Source organism: Acinonyx jubatus, chromosome E4, assembly GCF_027475565.1.
Source record: "Acinonyx jubatus isolate Ajub_Pintada_27869175 chromosome E4, VMU_Ajub_asm_v1.0, whole genome shotgun sequence".
Lineage (NCBI taxonomy): Eukaryota > Metazoa > Chordata > Mammalia > Carnivora > Felidae > Acinonyx > Acinonyx jubatus.
In genome coordinates this window covers 45,833,930-45,848,100 of record NC_069395.1, presented here as the reverse complement: position 1 = coordinate 45,848,100, position 14,171 = coordinate 45,833,930, and the positions used below count along the sequence as shown (strand labels likewise).

The 14,171-nt window shown below is 38.8% G+C and overlaps 1 protein-coding gene across 21 annotated transcripts in view; it reads right to left on the bottom strand.

The window, feature by feature from the left end:
- The window catches only part of HMCN1 (hemicentin 1), a 703,321-nt gene that overhangs the window by 472,921 nt on the left and 216,229 nt on the right, over window positions 1-14,171 (bottom strand). For 18 of the 21 annotated variants that reach the window (XM_053209695.1, XM_053209701.1, XM_053209691.1 and 15 more), the window contains 3 exons: window positions 7,183-7,298; window positions 5,567-5,682; window positions 485-4,513 (listed from right to left, as the gene is read on the bottom strand). The gene's annotated coding sequence lies outside the window, so the exon portion shown is untranslated. Of the gene's footprint in view, window positions 1-484; window positions 4,514-5,566; window positions 5,683-6,513; window positions 6,533-7,182; window positions 7,299-14,171 lie in introns of those variants that run through there. The other 3 variants (XM_053209689.1, XM_053209685.1, XM_053209704.1) reach the window with 3 other exon arrangements.

Below are 14,171 nucleotides of genomic sequence, written 5' to 3'. Positions count from 1 at the left end.
GTACATATGCACCGGGGACACAATGCTTTGAAAGAAACAGATAAGTAGAGAGCTTTTTTTATTTGTTTGTTTATAGAAGGTCTTTTATAGCTTCACTAACACCCTGATATCTAAGTGAGTGGTAGCACTGAGGGACTTACTTAGGTCCACTGGGCATGGTGGTAGGGAAAGAGGGTTAAGAAAGAAAAGGAGGGGCGCCTGGGTGGCTCAGTCAGTTGAGTATCTGACTTCGGCTCAGGTCATGATCTCATGGTCTGTGAGTTCGAGCCCCGCATCGGGCTCTGTGCTGACAGCTCAGTGCCTGGAGCCTGCTTCGGATTCTGTGTCTCCCTCTCTCTGCCCCTCCCCCGCTCATGCTCTGTCTCTCTCTGTCTCAAAAATAAATAAAAACATTAAAAAAAATTTTAAAAAAAAGAAAGAAAAGGAATATTCAGTGTCTCAAAAAGCATTTGTGCTTTGATATGTATATATGTAGAATACATACATTTATCTTCCATAATCCCAGATGCATGTCTCCACTTTAGTCTCATGTAATTGATGACAACATGATTTGTGACACTGGAGGAACACACCTGGGCTCTTCTACTCCTTCTCAATAAAGTTTGATCTCTGTTGAAATGCAGGCCTCTGGAGACAAGGTAGCCTGTGGACAGAAATATTATTTACACTTTAAAATAAACAAGTCCCTGAAAGCAGATTTCGGCAGGCAGTCAGCAGAGAATACCAAGAATACACATTGGGAGAAAGTGGTTAGGCTGGGAAGAGGGCATGGCCCAGGGTGGGGGTAGGAAGGGTTGGGCAAAAAAGACAGTACTGCTTAAGTCAGAGTATTGCCCAGAAATAACAATATATCCGAGCTCATTTCTTGCTTTTGTTATTAAAAACAGTCTCTATGAGGTTGGAAGGAGCACTAGTCTGTGAATCCAGTCTTGCTTTAGCCACTAATTATCACAAACACATCATACTAAACAATTTGGAAAATTAACTTCAGCTCTAAAATTATGTGACAGTCTTGGCGAAAGTTCCCCAGAATGCAGAGCCTGAGATGAAGGTAAGGGTATGATTCTCAGGCTGCAGGCATGAAGGATAAGAGGAATGAGGTAGGGAAGTGCAAGAGTACATTACGAAGATGGCCTCTGCTATAAGCCACTGGTTACTGGGTCCCATGGAACTTGAAAGCCCTGATGTTAATTGTCTCAAGACTGTTGTGAAGGAGAAAAGGGAGTGGGTATGATAAAAGGGGGAAGTACTTGCTCATTAGCTCCCCTTCTCATTGGTCAATGACTTACCTCATGGGGTCCAAACAACCCCACATTTTTGGGTCCCACATACATGGATGCTAATCTGATTTCCTTGGCATCCTGCCCCAAAACATCAATACAAAAGCCCTGGACAGACACAGGAAACATGTAGGAGATGCCTGAGGGAAGACGCTGTCAGGTTGTACCTGCCTGAAACTGGTGGGAGCTTGGATCATATCCTGAGGTCATGTAAAGATACTAGAGGAATTGAAGCTAAAGAGAAAAAAAAAATAGTTATATTTCAGCAAAGTCACTCAGACAATGAGTGAGAAATGGAATAAAAGAGGCAAATTGGGGGAAAGGACAAAAATAGGAGTAGGCTGCAGTAATAATATTATTAACAACACTCTTCACCTAAGGACACTGAAACTTGGAGAGTTGAAGCAATTTGCCTAAGGCCGATGTTAATGAACAGTAGAACCAGAACTTGAACCAGCTGATTGCCATGCCAGTGCTTTCCACTGCTTCCCAATGCTGCCCTCAGCCTGTAAATTTTGAGGGCTCATGAACTAAAAATAATAGCCACAGATAAGACAAGGAGAGACTGGGAGAACAATATCAAAATTATTATTATCATTCAGTTGCTTTTTATGAAGAGATCTGCATAGTAGCACCAAAGAGGCCCAAGTCAAAAAGTGCTCTTTAAAGGCTCTGGGGACAGAGACAGGGACAAGAGGAAAAAGTGAAATAATTTTTTTTATTTACTGGGAGCAGGTTTAGTTTATCTATCCTATCATAGATCTATCCTAGACCATCCTCCCACCCCCAAATTCCTCCAGGAAGCCCTAGAAGATCCAGGAGATAGGACTTGGCAGTGGAGAAGAGATTAGCTCCTCCTGCAGATTCATATACAATGGCAGACTTTGTGGTACCATATAGCAGATTGTGGAACATCTCCAGTGTCATGCTAACAAGCAAAAATCTCTTTACATCACCTGTTCTCATCACTGTTAACCTTGGAGAATGGGGGAAATACGAAAAGGTGACATCTTTTTTTTTTTAGTGTTTATTTATTTTTCAGAGCCAGGGAGGGGCAGAGAGAGAGAGACAGAGAGGGAGACACAGAATCCAAAACAGGCTCCAGGCTCTGAAATGTCAGCACAGAGCCCAACGTGGCTCGAACCCACGAACCATGAGATCATGACCTGAGCCGCAGTTGGACACTTAACCTACTGAGCCACCCAGGCGCCCAAGAAAAGGTGACATTTTTTTAAAAAGTAGTGTGGCTCATTTATAGCAAAGTCAATACTAAAACCTTCTCTCTGGGAGAACCTGGGTGGCTCAGTCGGTTAAGCACCAGACTTCAGCTCAGGTCGTGATGTCAAGGTTCATGAGTTTGAGCCCTGCATCAAGGTATGTGCTGACAGCTCAGAGCCTGAAGCCTGCTTTGGAGTCTGTGTCTCCCTCTCTCTCTTCCCCTCCCCCACTCACGCTCTCTCTGTCTCTTTCTCAAAAATAAATAAACATAAAAAAAGAAAAAAGTTTTAAAATCCTCTCTCTGATTCAGTTTTCTCTCTTGAAATTCTTCTTCCTGCCCTAGACAGGATAAGATCCTGCTTGCTGGCTAAGTATTTCAAGCGATCACCTAGTTGGAAGCATTTGTCATACTAGGCCTAATAAAGCGTAGCTCAGAAAAACATTGGCTTAAAAGAATGAGTGCTGCAGAAGATTGCCATAAAGCAGTGGGTACATACACCGCTTTCTAATAAACTGTCTCCTGCAAATCACTAGATGGTGTGATGTTGTCCTCAATGAATGATCTTTCCCAGAATGTCTGTTTCTGTATGTAATGAGGCTCAGGATTATTTTATGTTTATTTTAGCACATTTCTACAGGATAGGTAACTTGTGACTACAACTGAATTAAAAGAAGAATACTTTTGTACCAACTCTAATGGTTATACTTGGTACTGCTATGAAACTAAAAAAAAAAATAAATAAATAAAGTTAGGTTATTTTTTCTTCTCTTGTCTCCCTTAAGAAGGCAATAAAAGAATGGAAAGCCATTGTGTTGTAACTGGAAAATTAATCACATCAAATATTCTCTTATACTAATCAAGTTAAAAGTCTAGAATTAGCTTATATAAAACAGATGTTTACATGCTTATTCTCTTTTGGTACTAATGTCAAGAGAAGAAAGCACAGAATAACTATGTCATGGCATACTTTGGGGTATGTAATGCTCTGCTTTTACTTTTTGTAATAAAGCCACAAAGCCTGTGGTCAGCAAGGGGGACAGCCCCAGAAGGAGGAAAAGCACCAGGGGCCTAGTCTCTGACTCCTTACACAGTCAAAATTCCCATAGTCTGTAATGGAATGGGGAGTAAGCTGTCTAAGGAAGAGAAAACTGGCTCCCAGAGGGGGAGAAGACACAGGCAACATGTGTCTGGTAGCTTGTCCAAAGGGAGCCTCCCTTTTGGCTCAGCCAGCGTCCTAGTTCTCTAGGACTTGTGATTCTGGTTTGTGTTTCAGTTGTGATCTTTTCTATAAGGACCTCAGCTATCCACCCTTTCCCAAAATAAAGACCAAGAGACCTACAAGCTGTCTTCATGCTGCTTGAGAAAGATCGTTAAAAGTCTAAGTGAACACTTAATTGAAAGAGCCTGAACCAAGAATCCCTTTTCCTCACTTCCTGAAAAAAAATGTTGAAGAAATTAAAATGTATCCTTAATGACCCCTCTCCAGATGTCCTCCCACATGTCCATCCTCTCTCACAGGTAGCTTCTGTCCCCACAAAGTCGGGGCCTTGGCAGTATCCATACATCCAGTCTCTTCTGCCACCTCATCCCAATTCAAAAGCTAGAAAGGATTTTAGACATCATTTTTCCACCCTAGGGCCTTCATTTTACAGAGAGAAACTGAGGCCCAGAGAATGACTTGTCCAAGATCTCATAAACTTTTGCAGTAGTGCTGGCAGTCGGCTTCAGACCTGAAACCATTACTCTTGCACGTCACCAGATGAACTAGCTAGTGATCATTGAGTACTTACCACGTCCGAGGCACTGTTAAGTGCTGTCCATGTACGAACATATTTAATTACCTTTAATTCTTACTCTAAACCATGAGGTTGCTAATAGAATGATCCCTGTTTCACGGAAGAGGAGACTGAAGATGAGGTTCACACAAAGAACTTAGATCATCTGTCATGATCCTCACATCTTCTTGACCTCTTCACTTTTATTCTCCTCCCTTTGTCTCCTATCCACATTGTCCCTATTATTTTACAATAAAAGTGAAAATACTAATAATGCGACTTTGAAATATATCACTGCTTTATAGTGTACTTCAGAGTCTTGTCATTAATATAATAATACCCACACCATATAGGCCTTTCTAGGAAAAAAGAAATGATACTATAGTCTTGACTTATTTTGCTTTGTGAATTATCCATGAAGCATTCTTTGGTCTTGAATGAGTTTTCCCTGCATGTAAGCCTGTTTCTGAGCTCTCTCCCTCATTATTTATCAGTTCAAACTAATTTTATATTTTCCCCACAATGCTATAAATTCCTTGAGAATAAGGGCTGTGTTTGATTCACTTTTATAAGCCCATAGTGCCCAACATACTGTAGGAATTCAATAATACATAATGAACTGCTGAATGTATAATGATTAATAATAATGATAATAATAGTAATAGCCATCTAATGAGTACTTTAACATATACCTGAATATATGAAATCATATGCATGAATAGTCACAATAACCTTGTAAGATAAATATTACTTAACAATTTAAGAGACAAGCAAAATAACTCAGAACATCAAGCAACTTGCCCCAGATCACATCAGTAGTATATGGTACAGCCAGGAGTAAACCCTAGGTCTTTGAGCCCTATTTTCAATACACTCCATTGCCACCATGCAAAATAATTTTATTACTAGCCTGAATATGACATTCTTATGAAAATTTTCTGAAGAGAAAATTAATCATTATAAGGCTAAAATAATTGGTTAGAATCTTATTTTATCTTTTACATGTTTATTTTTGAAAAAGTGCGTGCGCGCACACACATACACACACACACACACACACACACACACGCGCGCAAACGCACCAGTGGGGGAGGGGCCAAGAGGAAGGGGGACAGAGGATCCAAAGCAGGCTCTGTGCTGACAACAAAGAGCCTAATGTGGGGCTCAAACTCACAAACCATGAGATCATGACCTGAGCCAAAGTCAGATGCTTAAATGACTGAGCCACCCAGGCACCCCTAAACCATCTTATTTTAAACCATCTTATTTATGCAAAAATTATCTTTACTTACCTCCAGAGAGATAATTAAAAAGTTGTAGAAGTAAGGACAATTTAGCATTAAGTAGCTTTAAAAAATGCTTTCCAAAAAGGGAATAGCATAAAGCTGTGACTTATCTAGTCACTCACCTGTTGATTAAAAGGAAACATCCATTAGTGCCTGTGACCAGTCCCTATTAACCATCAGGGGCTATGAAGAAGGGGAAGATTGATGTTCCAATATGGATTTACTTGATAGTGAAAAATATGAAAAGTATGAAAGTATAGTTTGGGTGGTAGATATAACCCATTTTCTATTTTCACCTTTATTCTAAGTCTGATTTTTTTTAAGGGTGAAATCTTTCTTCTCTTTTTATACACCTTCCTCCCATATCTTCAAAGTACGGGCTTTCCTAGGCTAAGGCTTTGATTACAGATGTAAAGAGTGTCAGAATTCAGGGAGGGGAAAGACCTTTGAAAATCAGAAAACACCTACTATTCCAGACAGCTGGGAATCTGTCCTAATTTTTAAAAACAGAGGAAGAATTCTAACTTCTTATCTTACATTCCAACATTGACCAACTCTCTTTATCAGAATATTTCCCCCTTATATTTCTTCTAATATAATTTAAGACTCTCTTCTTTTTCCGTTTTCAGAAGAACTACAGCTGGTTACAACCTTCCACATCTTTTTTTCTATACCAGTTAAAGAAAGAGGAAAAGTGTTGATTTCAATAACAATAAACTGGATTCAACTTTTTGCCTTCACTTTTTAATTTAAATATCTTAGTCTTATTCAAAAAAACATTAATCAAAATAAAATAACTAATTCCAGGTTCCTCTAAGGATATAAGGGAATATATCATGAAAACCAATTTTCTTTCTTTGTTTCCTATTTATTTTCAGCCTACACTCAGTTAAAAATCCAGTTTTGTGGGGTTTTTTTTAATGTAAGTAAAAAGGAAGCCAATGTTGGGGCACCTGGGTGGCTTAGTTGGTTAAGTATCCGACTCTTGATCACAGCTCAGGTCATGATCCCACAGTTTGTGAGATCCAGTAGAAGCCAACTGAAAGAACTCCCAGTGGTCAAATCTGGAACAATTTATGAGCAACAAAATAACAAAACATCAAGGGGCGCCTGGGTGGCTTAGTCGGTTGAGCGTCTGATTTCGGCTCAGGTCAGGATCTCACAGTTTGTGAGTTCGAGCCTCACGTCAGGCTCTGTGCTGACAGCTCAGAGCCTGAAGCCTGTTTCGGATTCTGTGTCTCCCTCTCTCTGCCCCTTCCACACTCATGCTGTGTCTCTGTCTCTCAAAAATGAATAAATGTTAAAAAAAATTGATTATAATCCACAGTGTGAAATAAATATCGCAGAGCCCATTAGGATACAAATACTGAACAAATAAACAAGTAAATGACTCTTCTCCTATGCAGAAGAGTTCTAAATAATATAGGTACATAACCCCATGTCAAAAACATGGAAGATAAATACCCACCCCTCAAACGTGGGCTGCACATAGTGACTACCCCTCAAGAATACAGTAAAGAAAGGGGGGTAATAACTTTACAGGGGAGAAACCTGGCCAGTGCTAACTCCACCACGTGATCAAAGTTAACATCAACAATGAGAAGTTAGTTGATAGCACATACTCTGGATATGACGTGATGAGAAAACCATCTGTCGTCTTCCTTCCAAGAATAGCCTCAAGACTTCTTGTCATGGTCTAGAGAATCCTAATGTGCGATATGCTATCCTGGATGGGATTCTAGAACAGGAAAGGAGTATTCGGCAAAAGCTGAGCAAACATGAACCAAGTGTGGTGGAATTCAGTTAATATTTAGTTAATATTGGTTCACTAGTTGTAACAAATCTATCAGAACAATGAAAGATGTTAATACTAGGGGAAAATGGCTAAAGAGCATAAGGGAACTTTTTGTACTATCTGCACAATTTTTCCATAAATCTAAAACCATTGTAAAATAAAAAGGCTATTTATAAAACAAATAGCAAAAGTAGCCCCCAAACCATTTTTAATGAGGCATGACTATGATAGCATCAAGAAATCCAACTAATTTTTATTAGTCATTTGCCATTCACAAAATAAAATGAATTAAATAGTTCATGGTAATTCGTGAGTGTATTTTACCAGCAGAGTCATGTCTTAAAAGACTGAACATCTGAAAGAAATTCTATTGGGCCTTTTGGAAATCAGACTAAAGGCATTATATAGCATAAATAAACATTGAAAATGTACCCTAAAGCAATAATGCTACTGTCACTCACTGCCATATGGCAAATGAGGCATTGCTGCTTAAGCAAATCTTAGAAAGTATGGTGTCACTACTGAAACACTGAGGATGGAAGAGATCCATGATTATTGAAAAAAGAAAAATTCTATAATAAATTGTAACTACTACCTCCATCAGAACAGCATGCTAATGAAACCAGAGTAATTAGCATGTGTACCACTTAGTTTGACTATGGTGTTGGTGACCAACTCCAGCCCAATACCAGCTTGTGGACTTGTAGCCACTAGTCAACGTAATACGAGAGTGTGCCAAGGGAGCATAAACCTAAACCTTCCTTGGAAAAACTGCTTAAACAGAACACCTTATTGATGACAGACCAGGTGTGTTATTTTCTTACAGAACTTGAGCTGCATTAGCCTGTAAATGACCCTGGTGGGCAAACTTTGCTGAGATTTGATGGACAAAATCTTAGCCAAATTCTTCCACTCACACTGTGGCTAATCCCAAGTCCCTCAGTAGAGGATTTTCTGTACTGCATTGAAAGCATCTCTGTAAATTTCTTTTGCTGTGACTTATAGGCTGGCCAAAAAGCTAAACATCAAGAGTGCACAGAAAAAGGTTTCTTCCCACTGGACTTGTAGTTTATGCCTTAAAGTTGATTTTTCTAAACACAAATGCACAATGAATTATTGGAAACATGAAAACTCATTCAGTCATCCCCAAAGGGTATTTTTAATGCTAAATATTTAGCTATATGCTGAAACAGTATAAAATTAGAACCATATTTAACAGATGTTGAAAAAAATGGCATTGTGCCAACTAATTCAAACTCCTAACATTGCTGCTATCATCCTACGTAAGCACCAAATAATCAGTGATGAAATAACTACACACCAACATTGACAAAATAAAATTCGGAGATATCCAGTGTGTAACACATGCACACTGAGTCACAATTTGTGTTATATCTTTCAACTGAGTTCAGCCTAAAGAAAATCATAGTCTCGGTGTTTGTGACTTAGTTCTCTCAAGTGGCTCATTTCACCCAACCAGCAATTAATCAATAATACTTTAATTTTCCTAATCTTACTTTTCACAAATCCAGTATCTTTACCAACTTAAGTAAGCCTCAGAACTCTCCTACGGAAAATTCAGGAATAGCGTTTGTCTTCCACTAATGCAAAGCTATGAAGACTAAGCTCATTGACTCAAGGCTGCCCTAAAACTTGCAGAAAGGCCAGAAACTAGTTTCCAATGTGGTAACAGAAGCATTCAGAGAAACCATGTGCAAAAAATGATTGCATTCTAAATGGGAGGGAAGCGTGAGAAGTTTTCATCTCTACCCTCAGCTTCCGCCCCAACCTGTGTGTGTGTATATTTGATCAGCATTTATTACTTGTAAGTCATTCAATGGACAGTCGCGGAGAACCTTCTCTATGTTAGACACTAGGAAAATACCATGAAGAGATGGTAACCTCCCATTCACATTATAAGCAACAAAAATGTAGAGCTTTTGTGAGTGTTCTAGAGTTTTCATTAATTCTTATCAGAGATGTTGGAGTTTTAATAATCAACATTATGTCTTATCTTTGCTTCTACTATGTGACTAGTCTTATTTGCGTGGAACAACAACAACAACAACAAATTACAACTCGAGATTTCTACTAAATAGGTATTTTATTCTTAATAGTTTAGGATCAGAAGAGGTATTAGGAAAAGTGTGAGAACTAATATTGCCCTCTGCTGGCAGATCCTTCAAGTAAAAAGCATTGTATTTGTTTTGCCATTTTACCCTATCCACAGTCACTGGGGATACATTTTGTCATTAAGAGATTGGGGCTTGCTTCTTATAAGTAATATTTGGAATTCCTTCTGAAACAAAGTCCAAAGTGTCTAGGCAGTGATGGTAATCACAATCAACACCAAAATAAATACTTTTTAAACTATAACTCTACCGACATGATAAGACATTGTCTCACAGCCTAGTGGTTCAAAATTCAGGGACATCTTAATCTTACTTTATTGACCCTGAACCTAATCATCCAAGACTCTCTTGGCTTCTACTAACTAGGTAGCTCTGAAATTTGAGTAGCTCACAGAATAGACAACTATGCCTCTCTTTTGACCATTGGGGTGTATGAACTTGTTCCAGTTAAAACTTCAGATGTGGCATGAGGTTTGGAGATGGGGATCTCAAGATCTTTGTAGACACTTAGTTTTAGATGATCCTATGTTAATATACTGAGAGGCTTAATAAAATAAAGCTCTTTGTTAGATTTGAATCTGCTTGGGATTTGCTTCCATTTTTTTAAATGAGTTTCTCTTTTTTGATAAATGTAGATGAATTCAAGAAGATTTTGTTGGGCGCCTGGGTAGCTCAGTTGGTTAAGCATCTGACTTTGGCTCACGAGTACAAGCCCCACTTTGGGCTCTGGGCTAACAGTTCGGGGCCTGGAGCCTTCTTCAGATTCTGTGTCTCCCTCTCTCTCCACCCCTCCCCTGCTTGTGCTCTCTCTCTCTCTCTCTCTTTTCTCTCTCTCTCTCTCTTTCTGTCTCTTCCAAAAATAAATAAACACCTTTAAAAAAGAAGGTTTTGTTGTGAACAAGGGCTCTCTTATTGCATCTTTGTGTCTCTAGCACTTAGCTCAGTGTTGTATATATAATACATATTTAAGAAAGGCTTGTTGAATGGGTAAATGAATTGGCCTATTTCCTTTACTATGTTTAATAAAATAAATCCTTATTTCACAATAAAATGCTCAAGGTGGAATGTTGTATGGTATGTAGGAGAACATATGCTTTGGAGTTGCACAGACTTGGACTTAAATCCTAGATTTGATACCCAGCTGAGTGGTAAGAAAGCCACCTGATGTCACCAAGCTGCAGTTTTCTCATCTGTAAAATAAGAAACACTCTACTTTCTTCCTGTGTTGTTGTAAGGGATTATATGAGATAAAATATGTGACGTGTCTGGCACATAAAGGGCTTTCAAAAATTTCATTCTCTTCTTTTTTTCCTTTTCTGTTTAGGTAAATTGCTAACTTCTTTCTTTTTTTTTCTTTTTTAATGCTTACTTTTTTTTTTTTTTTTGCTAGAGTGAGAGACAGAGCAAGAGCAGAGGAGGGACAGAGAGCGAGGGAGATACGAAATCCAAAGCAGTCTACAGGCTCCAAGATGTTGGCACACAGCCTGTCCCAGACTCAAAACCCATTAACTGCAAGACCATGACCTGAGCTGAAGTCAGAAGCTTAACCTACTGAGCTACCCAGTTGCCCCATCTTTTTAATCGGGACTGTAGAACAAATTATGTTCTACATATGTAGAACATCCATTTTGAGAAGAAAATCAAGGAAATGTGTTGTAATTACACTATTCATTTAAATTTCCAAACCTTTGTTTTCCCACCAGAATAAGAATATGTATACAGTGGTCCCTCCTTGGAATGTGCTCCAAGACCCCCAGTGAATGCCTGAAATCATAGACAGTATCAAGCCCAATATATACTATGTTTTTTCCTATACCTAGCTACCTATGATAAAGTTGAATTTATAAATGAGGCACAGTAAGAGATTAACAATAATAAGTAATAACAAAACAGAACAAGCATAATAATCTATTGCAATAAAAGTTATGTGAATGTGGTCTCTCTCTCAAAATCTGTTACCGTACTGTACTCACCCTTCTTTTGAAGATGTACGATGATAAAATGTCTACGTGATAAGATGGAGTGAGGGAAATGACAGCAGGCATTCTCACCTAGCACAAGGCTGCTATTGACCTAAGGATTCCTCAGAAGGAAGATTACCTGATTCCAAACCACAGGTGACTATTCGTAACTGAAACTGCAGAAAGCAGTTTCAAAACCAAGGATATGGAGGGACTGCTGTATATAAGCTCCCATATTTTGCCTGCTTTAGAGCTTCTGCTGACTTTAAAGTGGGTTACCAATGGTAGAAAAGGTACTAGCGGGATTTATGTTATTTACCATCATTTTCCACTTATGTGAAAGTGGAGAAATTATAACGCCTTCCATGAGATTAAGGATTTGCAGGTTTCAAAATGCTTTAATCTGTACTCTCTTCCTTCACTCTGACATTAGTTCCATTTTAAAGAGAAGGAGACTGAGAGGAGAAAAAGGGGACTGCCAAATGTGGGAAATAAAACCAGAAGTCCCGTGTTCTGACTTGTCCAGAGCTCATTCCTGACCCATCTGGATGCATTGTATTGTGGGTTCGCCTCAGGAGCTACCATTACATGCTCACCAGTGCTCCTTGCCCTGCACTTTGGGCATTGCATCCTGGAACCAAGCCCTCTCATGTTGCCAATGGGATTGCGGTCTACTAGTTAAAGGAGACAACCAAGTCATGAGTCCTGGGGCTCATTTTTTTGTTTTCTCAGTGACTCACAATGAGACATGTGAAGAGTTGTCTGGAATTAACTACTTTTCCAGCGTTTTACAAAGCCTGAATGCCCTCGGTGGTATTTTTAACAATTCTGGGGAAGTTCTCAGTTTATTTTCAACATTAAAGATGCTACAGCAAGTGTGAGCAGAATGGAAAAGTTGAGGTTCTTGTCTGTAGGGCTACAGACTCAAAGTCTCCATTAGAAACAGCTGTGCCTGTAAGTTTTCTTCTGTGATGCATTTATTGACATTCTTGTTGTGTTGCCAGTGCTAGCTGGTGGCCAGCTGTTCTCATGATATTTTAATTAAAGAAGCTCCCACACTATCAAGAGATATTCTTTGCAAAGATGTACAACACCTGTCTGCTGCTGTTCCTGTACCAGACCTATCTCCATGTCTAGTCCCAAACAATATAATTCACTCTTACCCTTGCTGCCCCGCATCCCAAATAAAGTGTATTAAGCTGGGATCGCTGTACCTTTAAGGAAATTTTATCGCCCGGGAATTGTATGCAAAATTGAGTGTATGTGTGTGTGTGTGTGTGTGTATTTTTTTTTTTTTAAGAGGGGAAGGCTCGTACTTTGAACAGATTCTCAAATGATTCGTTATTTGGAAAAGGGCTAAAGTAGATTGGTAAGATAGGAGACCCCTTTATATTAATTTCCTTTGGAAACAAAATAATTGTTTCTTGTCTTAAAAACCTCAGTCAACAATGGGAGGCTTCTGAGGGTAAGTTAGAGGCTAAACAAAGTAAGGATAAAAACATGGGATAGGAAAGTTAACCACAAATAATGCATATGCTAAAAGGCAACAGATGAGGAATCTCTTGAAAAGAATAAGTTATAAAAACGAAACTTTACCACCATAATTTTACCTTAGTTAGTATATTAACAGTCAATGTATGTATCAACTTCTAGAAGAGGCTTTCTAAAAGGCAAATGTCGTCTTTCAAGTTTTTAAGCTCATGCTATGTCCAAAAAGAAAATACATATTTAATTTTAGTAAATGATAATGTATTAATCAATGGATCATAATTTGCCAGTATGACCTACTTTTCTCTGCTCATCTTTCCACTGACCAAATAAAGTAGCCATTTCAAAGTCATTGTCCATCTTCCTTCTCGATCATAGTAAAGAATTTCAGAAGTTCTAAAGTTGCCTTACAATACTCAACACCAAAATGTGGCATGGAATTGGCCAGACTCATCAATATATTCCCCCAAATTGCCTTCAAGTTTGGAATTTAATGAGAAATCTCATTTTAATTCCTACAGATATACACGGCATTCTACCTCCACCTCCTCTTCCTATCCCTACCTCCATTTTATCCTTTCCTTCTCCAACATTCCTCCTGGCCTTGCCTCTGCTCCCCATGTCCCTTCACCCTCTTTCCCCACAACAACAGAAAAAAATAACATGAAGAGTAGACTCTCTTCAGAGGTAGAGAAGTTAGCCCAGGACTTTATTCAATAGCACAGTAATTGAGGAAATGTTCTCGGATTTGTGGCAACAATTTCTAGAGCCTCACCATTTCCACCTTCTTTATCCTACCCCATTTCCTTTCTCTTTAAGAATCCCTCAGTGACTAATTGCTTTTAAGAAGCCCTAAGAAAAACCACTTTGTCACAAACCTAATGCTTCTTACTACCTTCAATTTGGCCAATACTACCTTTGAGAAGAGAAACAACAAAAATAAGGAAAGGGAAACATGACCACCTTTTTTTCTTCCCTGGTCCTCTCTGAAAGAAGAAACTGTTAGATAATGGGAAAGGGCCAGATAAGCAAGAAAATGGCAGCAAAATGTACACATGTACACACCTTGCACGATAGGCAAATTTAGGGTTGAAAGAATAATTGAATGGTAAAATGAATTCCATGTTAGTAGTGAAATGACAATGCTAACACCTAAGTTTGGGGAAAGAGTTATACTTGGCTCACTTCTAGTAAAAATCTCAATTTCTTATCCCTATAGGTTTATTAGCAAAAGA